The 12501-nt window shown below is 33.7% G+C and overlaps 1 pseudogene; it reads left to right on the plus strand.

Annotated features, from left to right (window-relative positions):
* Positions 1-70: 70 nt before the first annotated feature.
* Positions 71-1074, plus strand: LOC125596282 (annotated as a pseudogene).
* Positions 1075-12501: the final 11427 nt, after the last annotated feature.

Here is a 12501-nt window from a genome sequence, read left to right on the forward strand (position 1 = left end):
TAACTTGTCTACCACTAGAGTTTTTCTATCGTAGTGGCCTTGAGACACTCATCATTGCAATGCCAATGTCGCCGATATGAGTTGCTTAGTTCGTCTGAAAAAGAAGGTGCCTGTGGATTTGGTGCACAATGATCCTGATGATACTATGGTAACGATCGGGGCATCTCATGGGTGGGTAGCTAGTTTGAAGGACGATGGAATCCTGCGTCTCCATGACGATCTAAACCCTGTTGCATCTGATACAGATCCTAAACGTATCCAGCTGCCTCCTCTTGTGACTCTGCCACACTGCCAAACCAAAATCGTCACCAACGTGTCAATGTCATCATCTTCTCCAGAGGATGATGAGGACTGTGTCGTGGCTGTCAAGTTCTTGGGACCTCAACTCAGCTTTTGCAAACCAGCCGGTAAGAGTAGTAAACCAGAGTGGACAACATCAAGATCGAAAACCCTTGCTTCTACTCCTCCCGTGTCATGTTTTCCAAAAAGGACAACATGTTTCGTATTCCCGGATCTGGAGGCCACCTCATCGGCTCATTGGATCTCTGCGAACCTAACGATAAACTCAAGTTGCAGTGCGTTGGATTTGAAAACCTTCCTCCTAAGCTACCCACTCCCCTTATGGATTCATGCTGCATGAGCCAACACTTGGTGGAGTCAACATCCACCGGTGAGACTTTCTTGGTTAAGCAGTATAGGAAGACGGCCAAGATCGTCCAAGGTGTTGCCCAAATGAAAACACAATTTTTAATGGTGTTCAAGCTAGACGATGAAGGAAACGCGGTCTACACTCAAGACATGGAGATCTCACCATGTTCCTCTCAATGTCTGAACCATTTGTGTCCCTTCTACTTCCTTTCCTGGTTTGCTTCCTAACTACGTTTACATCTTGGATTTCGACGAAACCGCAATGGTTAGTCTGGTGGATGGTTTCCCCTTGGTCGCTACAACTGGAAAAACGGACGCTCCTTACTACATTCCACCTCAAAATATATTAGACTGAGGCTAGACTATATCCTCCAGCTTCTATATCTTCATAAGTAGATTGTACTGTTTCCTGTTTTATGTATGAAATATTTGTTCTAACGCCGTGAAAATTGTTAACCGTTCGGTGGGCTGTGGCCGTGGACATTTATCTCAAATCAATTATATAACTGGAGATAAGAAATTGAATATCGACTTTTAGTATTTTAAGCTCAGAAATGGAACAATTGTTCAAAATTTTCATACAATGCTTAAACCATGTAAAGAGTGAGTTAAACCCGAGTTTTGATGAGGATACATTGAATGGCTGCTAGCTTCTGAAATCGTGAAGCCTTTGGATAAGATGACACCAAAATTACTATGTTACCTTTACTCCATAAATGAAGAAAAAAGTGCTTCAAAACTCAAAACACACCTGATTCGGACAGTCGACACACAATCTATTATATTAAAACAGAAGTCACAACTTTATTTCATGTGTAATTTTTTAAAATGAACCATCACTAGAAATCAGTTATTATTTATTCATTACTAATAATATGCCTAACTATATCACTCCAAATATTCCTATCCACGCCTAATAATACGGTGGGTTAACAAACATATATTTGCTTCCTTATTCAATTAAATATGTGAAATCAATGTTGGTAATATAAACCATTATCAAACCAGTCCTTAGACTAATACATTATCGTATAGTTCCAATTCTGAACCGGTTACTATAATTTAATTAATTATGTTTTCACCTGAAATGAACCTTAAAACCTCTGTTTTAGTTTCTTTTAGTCACTTACGCATCATATATATATGATCAAGTGATGATCCACCTCGATGATTTGAAGCATTTCACCTGAAAAGAACCATCAAATCGGTCGGCTTTAGTTTATAATCGCTTCTTCGACATTATGTACATATATGATCAACTGATAATCAACCTCCAGAATATAAAACCCATAATATATGATATATGACTAGATTTAGTAGTTAAAATCAGTGTTTTTCTTAAAAACCGATGTAACAAGATTTTTCAAAACCACCATTCGGTTACAACAACAATATCTATATTACTTAATATCTATACAATAAAAATAGAAGTCATGATTTTTTTATATGTGATTTTAAATTTGGACAATCTCTAGAAAATTTATTAAATTTTACATAACTTAATTATAATATCTTTTAATGTCTTTATTTTTATTTGAAATACTATTAAATATCTTAAAGACATATATAACAAAATCTTTCAAATATCTTTTGGAATCTTTTTAAAATATATTTCAGAGATTAGTTAATTAAAATTTTAATTATAAAAAAATATAACTATAAACTAAATTTTAGTTAGTTGATTACAAAAAAATAATTTAGTTTTGATTGTAAAGAAAAATTAATAATTATATAAAATACCTTTAATAATATTTTAATGATAATAACAATTTTAAATTGATTTAATTTTCAAATTATATTTAGGAAATGTTTTATAAAATGTTTTTAAAAAGAAATATTCATTCTATTTCTAATTTAAAAATGAAAACTAGATCTTGACCCGCAAAACCGTGCGGGTGATTAGTTTTATTTTACACACATAACTATTTTCTTACATGATTAATTGTAATATTTACCATATTACAAATTATTTAATATAATATTTTGTTTAAAAAGCAATGTTATAGTTCACATGTAATAATTTAAACCATGTAAAAAATTTAATTTTAAAATATTTTTAGTTAAGGATCAAAATTTAATTGAAAAGTATTATATTAAATTAATATCACAAATTTTAAAAAAATTTCAAATTTTTTTAAAAGAAATATTCATTTCTATTTCTAATTAAAAAATAAAAATATATTATCTATTTAGCAAATAAATTATGACTTATTTCATTAGTAATTTTGTTTTAATTTAGACAACTTAGAATTAATACTTTTAAATGCTTTTACCATGTAATATAATTAATTACACATCCCTTCATAGATGAAATATTTAATCTTTATTCATATTGTATACATAAGATTTTAGTATACTGTTATTAACGCCTGTTTATTCTTTGAGTTAAAAACCAATTCAATTTATTATTTAAACATTTATACTAAATTGGTTTTATTAATCACTTTATACCAAATTCTCTATTATGTAGATTCAACTAAATTTAATTTTTTTTATATATTTCAAATTTAGATATAAAACAAAAATTATGTAAATTAGTATTGTTACATAATAATGTTTTTAAAATAAATTTTATTACAAAAATACAAAATTTATAAATTTTATAGTAATAATATTATACGCCACACAAATATTATTATAAAAATACATAATATATAACACCAAATTACATTAATTTATTGATATATTTTATTGCATAATCTAAAATATTTTAGTATTAAAGAAAACCCGCATGAGATCTAGTTTACGTCTTAAAACACTAGACTCACGCAATTATTCTGCCAAAGTAATATATATATACTGTCTCAAAACTAGTCCCCAAAATAAATCCCGTAAAAATAGTTTAGCATACGTTAAGCCTCATAACGTAGTCTCCAAACAAAGACAAACATCTAACTTTTAATTGAATGAAAAACGTTATAATTTCATTGGTTGATTACTTTATTATTATGACTTAGAAAAATTTACTAATGACACACTTTTGATAGTCAGGGGTGGGCGTTCACATACCCGTTCGGGTTCGGATCGGGTATTTCGAATCTTCGAGTATTTCGGTATAGAAGTATAAAACTCATTCGGGTATTTTTTATATTTCGGGTCGGGTTCGGATATTTAAATTTTGAAGGAAAATAAATAAATTATTCATTGTTTAAGGTTTTTGTATTTAAAAAATATACTTTTAACTTAACCGATTTTTTTAATTTTTAATAGATTAAAATATTAATGGGTTTGAAGATAAAACTTTAAAAATAGAAAAACACTAATTTAGTTGTTATCTTAAAATTTGGATGCACCTTTGTTAATGTAAAAAACAAGAGTTTGATATGTATTTTAAATGAGTAGCAAATGATTTTGTCCATAACTATATGTAAGTTATCTGATTTTGTCCATAATTATATTATTTAGCTTTTGTTTATGTTAAAAAAATGTTGTTAAATTTATTACTAATTAAATATAATATTTTGATGAATGTAAATATTACAAATTTAAATCTACATTTTATTTATTTAAAATACAATTTTACAAATTTAAACTACATTTTATTTATTTAAAATAAAATTTTACAAATTCATAAAATTAAAATATGAAGTAAATGAAAATTGTGTATGCGGCAACCAAACAAACAAAACTAAATCTACTTTCTGCGGCTGCGGCTGCGTCAATGTCATGTGTCTTTGAAACAAACAACAAGCTGTGGCTGCGGCTGCAAAACGAACAATAACCAAACGAACAGACGCAGACGCAGCCGCAAAGGCTGCGGCAACCAAACGAGCAGCACTAGGGGTGGGCGTTCGGATACCCGTTCGGGTATTTCGGATTTTTGGGTATTTCGGTATAGGGATAGAGAACCCGTTTGGGTATTTATGTACTTCAGATCGGGTTCAGATATTTGTAGTTCGGGTTTGGTTATTTTGAATCGGATTCAGATATTTAGACTTTAAAAGAAAAAAAATTCATTTTTAAGTTTCTTGTATTTAAAAATATAGATTTCAGTTCACTGATTTTTTTATATAGATTGAATGATTAATAGGTTTCGAGATAATATTTCAAAAACAAATAGATATTAATTTGGATATTGTTTTAACTTTGAATGTAACTTTTGTTAATACATGAAACAAAAAGTTTGACATGCATTTTAAATGAATATCAAATCATTTTCTCCATAATTTTATATATACTTATGATCTTAAAATATGTGTAACATCAATATAAATATTTTTTAAAAAGATGTAAACTAGAAATATAAGTGTATGTATATATATGTTCGGTTATCTTCGGATATCCATTCGGGTTCGGATATTCACTACAAGAAAACAACGGTATTCTGACGAATATTTCGACGGAAAATGAAATCCTTGGAATATCCAGAGGAATTTCCGAGGATATTCCGAGGAAACACAAAATTTGGTTTCCTCGGAATTTCCTCGGAATATACCAACGGAATTCTGAGGAAATATTAATCCGTCGGAATTTTCTTATGGAATACCGAGGAAAAATGTATTCCTCGGAAAACCCGATGAATTCTGAGGATATATTATAGCCGCTAGAGAGCCGTTGGGGGATTTTAAAAATTCCGAGGAAATTCCGACGAACTAGCCGTTTCTGTCGGAATTCCGTCAGAATTTCCTCGGTCTGTCGGTAGGATTTCAACTATAAATACAAGCACCCCTCTTCCTCTTCATTCACTCCATATCTTCATCTTCCCTCTTACTCTCTTTACACACGAATTTGATTCATAAAAAACATGTCTTCTTCAAATTATTTTCGTTTTTGGATCGATCGACCTCATTTGGATCCGAACACGAGATTGCTTACGGAAGAATACCAACGAGGTATAACTGAATTCATGGGGTTAGTTCACCGACAACCGGAAGCAAAAACAGGTATGTTAAGATGTCCTTGCTCTAATTGTAAAAATAGAAAGGTTATTAAAGAGTGGGATGTTTGGACTCATCTATATTTGAGTGGGTTTACACGAAGTTACAAAATTTGGTATCATCATGGGGAAACTGATTATGAACATGGTAGTACTAGTGAACCTCAGCCAGCGGTTAGATTAGAAGAACCAATTAGAACGAATGTAGATTATGGTGTAGGTACTGAGCAGAAGGTAAATGATATGGCAGGTGGTATTTGCATTAGACGGAAAGGTTGCAGAGGTTGTATCTGTCTGAGTGCACAGCGCAACCAATGAGATGGCATGCGGAGCACTCAACAGATGGTGAGATCAGACATCCTTCAGATGCAAAAGCGTGGAAGCATTTCCAATCAAAGTATCCCGACTTTGCGTATGAGAGAAGAAATGTCTACCTTAGATTGTGTACTGATGGTTTCAGCTCGTTTGGCAAGAGTAGAAGACAATATTCTCTATGGCCAGTCATTCTTACACCATACAACCTACCCCCAAACTTGTGCTTGCGACGAGAGTTTTTGTTTCTCTCGATTCTCGTTCCCGGACCAGAGCATCCTAAGAGATCACTTGATGTGTTTCTTCAGCCACTAATATATGAGTTGCAACAACTATGTGCTCAAGGTGCTGAAACATACGATGTTTCGTGTAAAGAAAACTTTCAAATGCGGGCAGTACTAATGTGGACAATAAGTGATTTTCCAGCATATGGTATGTTATCTGGATGGACAACGCATGAAAGGCTATCATGTCCATATTGTCATGATAACACTGATGCTTTCCAACTAAAACACAGAAGAAAAACGTGTTGGTTTGACTGTCACAGGAGATTCCTACCACCTGATCATCCATATCGTAGGAGTAGGAATTTGTTTACGAAGAACAAGAGGGTGTTTGACAGTCCACCTCCGGAAATTTGTGGGAAAGATTTGAAGACACAACTAAGAGATTTTGGTGCAGAAAGGACGCCAGACGTCGGTGGACATGAGCGTTTTCCGGTAGATGCTGTTGGAGACCTACATAACTGGCGCAAAAAAAGTATTTTCTGGGATATGCCATACTGGGAGGATCATCTGCTAAGGCATAATTTAGATGTCATGCATATTGAGAAGAACTTTTTTGACAATCTCATGAACACGATCCTTAATGTTCAAGGTAAAACAAAGGATAATTTGAAGTCAAGACTGGATTTAGTCGATATATGTGCTCGTTCATAACTTCATGTTGATGAGAATGGTAGGGCTCCTTTTCCCATATACCGACTTGATGCAGAGGGAAAAGATGCGTTCTTTGATTGGATTTCAAACGATGTGGAATTTCCAGACGGTTACGCATCTAATTTGCGTAAATTTATCGACAGAAAGGAAGGAAAGTTTACTGGCTTGAAAAGCCACGATTGCCATGTAATGATGCAGCGCCTCCTTCTGTTTGCCTTCAAGGAAATATTACCACGAAATGTTCATGAAGCAATTGCAGGGATAAGTGGTTTCTTCTGCGGTTTATGCACGAGATCAGTGACTCTTGAAGGTATTGAAAATTGAAGACTAACAGCCGTGATTCAGTGCAACCTTGAAAAGATATTTCCTCCCTCATTTTTTGATGTTATGGAGCATCTTGTTATTCACCTGGTAAGAGAATTGGAACTTGGTGGTCCTGTGCAGTATAGATGGATGTATCTGTATGAGCGGTATATGTTCCATTTGAAGTAGATGGTGAAAAATTTAAGTAGGGTGGAAGGTTCTATAGTCGCACAGATGATCAATGAAGAAACTCCAAACTCTGCCGAGTACTACTTTCCAGCAGAAGTTCAGACTAAAAAAAGAAGACCTGCTTGGCATGATGATAGAGGCGAACGAGCAACATATCATGTTACGGTTCCAGACATTTTCACAGATGTTGGACGACTTAGCGGAAAACCAAAGGACCGTCGACTTACTGAGCAGGAGCGCAGTAATTTGCAAACATATTTGCTCACCAATTGCGAAGATGTTCTTCAATATGAGAGGTAAATAAATTAGCTTACAAATTTTTATTTTAACAAGTTGAAATTTAAATCTTAATTAATTACATTATTGTCATCATATGTACAGGATTTTCATGGCAGAAAAGCGGTTCGAATATAGATACGCCACAGAGGACGAACTAGAAGAAATGAAGCAGAGAGAATTTTCTGGATAGATGTTTACTTATGTGAGTGCTTTAAACAAATTAAAATATCATTTATCACATATTTATACTAATTCACATTTATTGATATAACATATATATGTGCTATTAATATAGGTGTCTGCTGGTTTGGCCAGAGGTGAAACATTTGACGATTGGATACGCGAGATGGTCGTTGGACCAAAATTTGTTGTGAAGTCATATCCGAGATTTTGTACTCGAGGATATGCATTCACAACTCAGAAGAGGAGACGTTCGAGTACGACTTATGATGCTGGCGTTTGTTCTGCATCTGAAGATGATGTATACTACGGACACATACATAAGATTTTGGAAATCAAGTATTTGGGCATGGTTGGATTGCGCTGTATTGTTTTCTATTGTGATTGGCATGACAACACTCTAGATCGAGGTGTGAGAACAGATGCATTTGGTGTTACATCAATAAATTCGAGGCGAAAGCTGCAATATTATGATCCTTTCATTCTTGCTTCTCAGGCCAATCAGGTAATTAAATGTTAATTATTTAGAATGATTCATCATCATGTGTATTAATTTATAATTTTACTAATAATTTTTTAAATGTTACAGGTTTGTTATATCAAGTACCTCCGGGTAAGGAACATAGATGATCCATGGGTTACTGTTACAAGACTCAACCCGAGAGGCCGAGTTCAAGGAAGTTCTGAGCTGGAAGATCCACTACAACCAAGCACATCTGGCAACTTAAGTGCAGCAGAAGATTTAGCTGGAGTTGGCCTTGTAGTCGATTTAACCAACTTCGGAGAGGAAGCCGTCGTTCACGCAGAGGATGAACCAGTGATTGGAGAGTTTCACCAAGATCCAGATTCAGATTCATCTGGTGATGATGACTCGGAAACAGACTAGCATCGACTTTTTTTTTTAGTAGAAATACCGAATTGAGGAAGATAAGGGTTTCCTCGAAATTCCCTCGGAATATTCCGAGGAAATTCTAAGGAAGCAGGGTTTTTAAACCGAAAACAACGTTTTGTGGTTTGAATAACACTTATATAACCCTTATTAAGTGTCTTAGACTGATTATGAAGTCAAAAATTTGTTCCTTATCCTATAATAAACACTTTTCCGATTGTATGAACGAAATCCCCACAACATAAGAGAAACACTTATACACTTTAATGAACGGTAAAGGGAATACTTACAATTATTTTTGAAATTTTGTTATTTCATGGTTTATGATCATCTATACAAAGAATCCTCAATGGTATGCATTACAATTGTATAAGAAATGAAATACGGCAAAAAAAATCGATGTTTTAAAACCCCAAACACTAGTTCCTCGGTATTTCCTCGGAATATTCCGAGGGAATTCCGAGGAAGATAATTCCGAGGGAATTCCGAGGAAGCAGGGTTTTTAAACCGAAAACAACGTTTTGCGGTTTGAATAACACTTATATAACCCTTATTAAGTGTCTTAGACTGATTATGAAGTCAAAAATTTGTTACTTACCCTATAATAAACACTTTTCCGATTGTATGAACGAAATCCCCACAACATAAGAGAAACACTTATACACTTTAATGAATGGTAAAGGGAATACTTACAATTATTTTTGAATTTTTGTTATTTCATGGTTTATGATCATCTATACAAAGAATCCTCAATGGTATGCATTACAATTGTATAAGAAATGAAATACGGCAAAAAAAAAATCGATGTTTTGAAACCCCAAACACTAGTTCCTCGGTATTTCCTCGGAATATTCCGACGGAATTCCGACGGATATTTAAGTGTCCGTCGGAATTTCCTCGGAATATTTTCATTTGACCGGGAAAATATTTCGCGAAAATTGAAATTGGAATTCCGAGGAAATCCCGACGGAAACTATCCGTCGGACCCTAGGTTTTATAACCACGAGCCGCTTCTTCTTCCCCATTTCTCTCTTCTTCCTCTCCGGCTCCACTCCCTCCTCTCCGGCGATCTCCCCCTTCTCTCCGACGATATCTCCGGCGAATCCTCTCTAAACCTACACAAATCATGTAAGGACCCTATCCCACTCTCTTAGGTTCTATTTGTTAGGTTTTTGTGTAGATTTGATAGATTTTTGGTAGGGTGATTGGTTAGGATTGTGATTTGGTTGTATAATAGATTTAAAATTGTGATTTGGTTGAATAATTTGTTTTGTTGAATTGATTTAGAATTTTTTATAATTTTTTTATTTTCTTTGTATTTATAAAATAGATTTTTGTATATAAATTTGAGTTTTGTGTATAAATTCAATTTTTGTATTTTACAAAATGATTTTTGTATATAAATTCGATTTTTTGGATTTTACAAAACGTTTTTTGTATATATTTCGATTTTTTGGATTTTACAAAACATTTTTAATATCTATAAATTTTTTGTGATTAAAAACTATTATTTGATATTTAAAAATATATATATATATATATTATATAAATTTCTATATTTATTAATTTTTTTTAATATTATTTAAACTATTTTTTTGTAATTATTAAACTATTTTTTATTTATTAAAACTATTTTTTTTGTTTATTAGAACTATTTTTATATATTTATTAAACATTTTTATCTATAAAACTTTTTTTGTGATTAAAAACTATTTTTGGGATTTAAAAAAAAATAATTTATATATTTCTATATTTATTAAATATTTTTTTAATTTATAGGTCTCATGATGATCAGACCCGCCCTCGACAGCGTCGTGGTCGTGGTGGTACGAGGAGCCAGTCTCGGGATTCAAACCGAGGATGACGATTCGACGGCTTCGACCAACTTGTCCCGGTTTCGAATTAACGAAATCGTTGAATCCGTAAGTTCTTTTTTTTAAAGTTCAATTCATTTATTTCTTGATTTAAATTTGGATATTTTCTATTTTAGTCAGTTCCAAAGAAGAAGGGACGTTTGGTCGGTTTGGGTCGTCGCACCCGGTCGGTTCCTCCTTCTTCTGCACCACCGCCCTTTGTTGATCCAGAAGTACTTACGGCTCAGTTGAAGGACAAGGATGATCGCATATCTTTGTTGGAGACCCAGATAGCGGCTCAACAGGCGGGCTATGAGGCACAGAGGAGGCTGAACCAGCAAATAATGGAGATGATGCAGAGGATGTACCCGAACGAGGTGTTCCCGAACGTGCCAGACCCGTAGTTTTTTTTTTTTCAAAAACTCAGAATGTTTTATTTTTATTTGTACAACTTTGAATATTATCTAATATGTTTTCAATTTTAATTTTAATTTTATATTTTCGAATTAAAATTTCAAAAATTTAATTTTTAAAAAAAAAATTAATTTTTTTTTAAATTCCGAGGAAATGAACTCTCGGAATATACCAAGGGACCTGTTCATCGGAATATACCGAGGGAGTCATTCCTCGGAATATACCGAGGGACTCGTTCCTCGGAATTTTCCGAGGGCTCCGTTCCTCGGAAATTCCCGATGAAAATTCCGAGGAACATTTCGTCGGAACTTCCAAGGATTGGACCATCGGAAAGTCCATCGAAATATCCCTTGGAAGTTCTCCCTCGGTATATTCCGAGGAGCTTTCCGACGAACTGGTGGTCCTCGGAGTTTCCTCGGAATTCCGTCGGAAATTTCCGAGGAAAAATGAATTTCCGAGAAGTTATTTCCTAGGACTTGTATTTCGTCGGAATAACGTTATTCCGACGACATACAAACGATTTTTTCCCTCAGTATGTCGCTGTTTTCTTGTAGTGATTATCCGTTCGGAATCGGATATTCAATCTCTCCTAACTTAATACCCGTTCGGGTATTTTGCTACTTCGGTTCAGATTTTTCGGATTGGATTCGGATACGGCTTCGGGTATCGGGTAAAGTACAAATAAATCAGTCATCTTTAAAAATGACTTCGTACATCATCAAACCAATACATTCAATATATACCAGTTTTGTGTGGTTCAATATATACAGAACTCGGACTTCAAATTTTGATATGTTACTCCTGAACTTGGGAAACACATTTTTTGTGCATGGTCAACAAATATATCATCGTCCCTAGGTGTCAATTGGACGGGCCGTCCAATGGTTGCCCATGTCCATATACAAACGAGCTTAATATGGACAAATCCATTTTTTTCCATTGGTTTTTATTGGACCAAATGTGAGACCATTAAGAAAATGGTCTTTGTTGGTTTTGGACTTTATGGACGTGGACTGTCCAATGGTCACAAAACCTAGGGTTTCTAAAATTTAAGTTTTTCTGCTAAAATCGTAAAATCGATTTTTCGCTTAAATTTTGATATCAAATTTTCCCGTCAGAACCAGAAAATCGAGTTTTTCCGTCAGAACCACAAAATTGAGTTTTTCTTCAAAACGCAAAATCGAATTTTTCCGACAAAACCGGAAAATCGAGTTTTCCTGCCAAAACCGCAAAATCGATTTTTCTCGCCAAAACCGAAATTGTTGTACTTATGAACTTATGTATTATTGTACTTATAAATTTATGGATGAATTTTAATTTTATGAACTTGTATATGTAATTGTAGGCTTATAAATTAAAATTTTCTTATATGGTCATTATGGACCCCATGGCAAAACCGAAAAATCGAGTTTCTCTGCCAAAATCAGAAAATCTAGTTTTCCGCCAAAACCGCAAAAACGAGTTTTTCCGCCAAAACTGCAAAATCGAGTTTTCCCGTCAAAACTGCAAAATTAAGTTTTTCCGCCAAAACCGCAAAATTGATTTTTCCCGCCAAGACCGGAATTGTTGTACTTATGAACTTATGTATTGTCGTACTTTTGAATTTATGGATGAATTTTA

This window comes from Brassica napus, unplaced genomic scaffold (assembly GCF_020379485.1).
Source record: "Brassica napus cultivar Da-Ae unplaced genomic scaffold, Da-Ae ScsIHWf_1169;HRSCAF=1668, whole genome shotgun sequence".
Lineage (NCBI taxonomy): Eukaryota > Viridiplantae > Streptophyta > Magnoliopsida > Brassicales > Brassicaceae > Brassica > Brassica napus.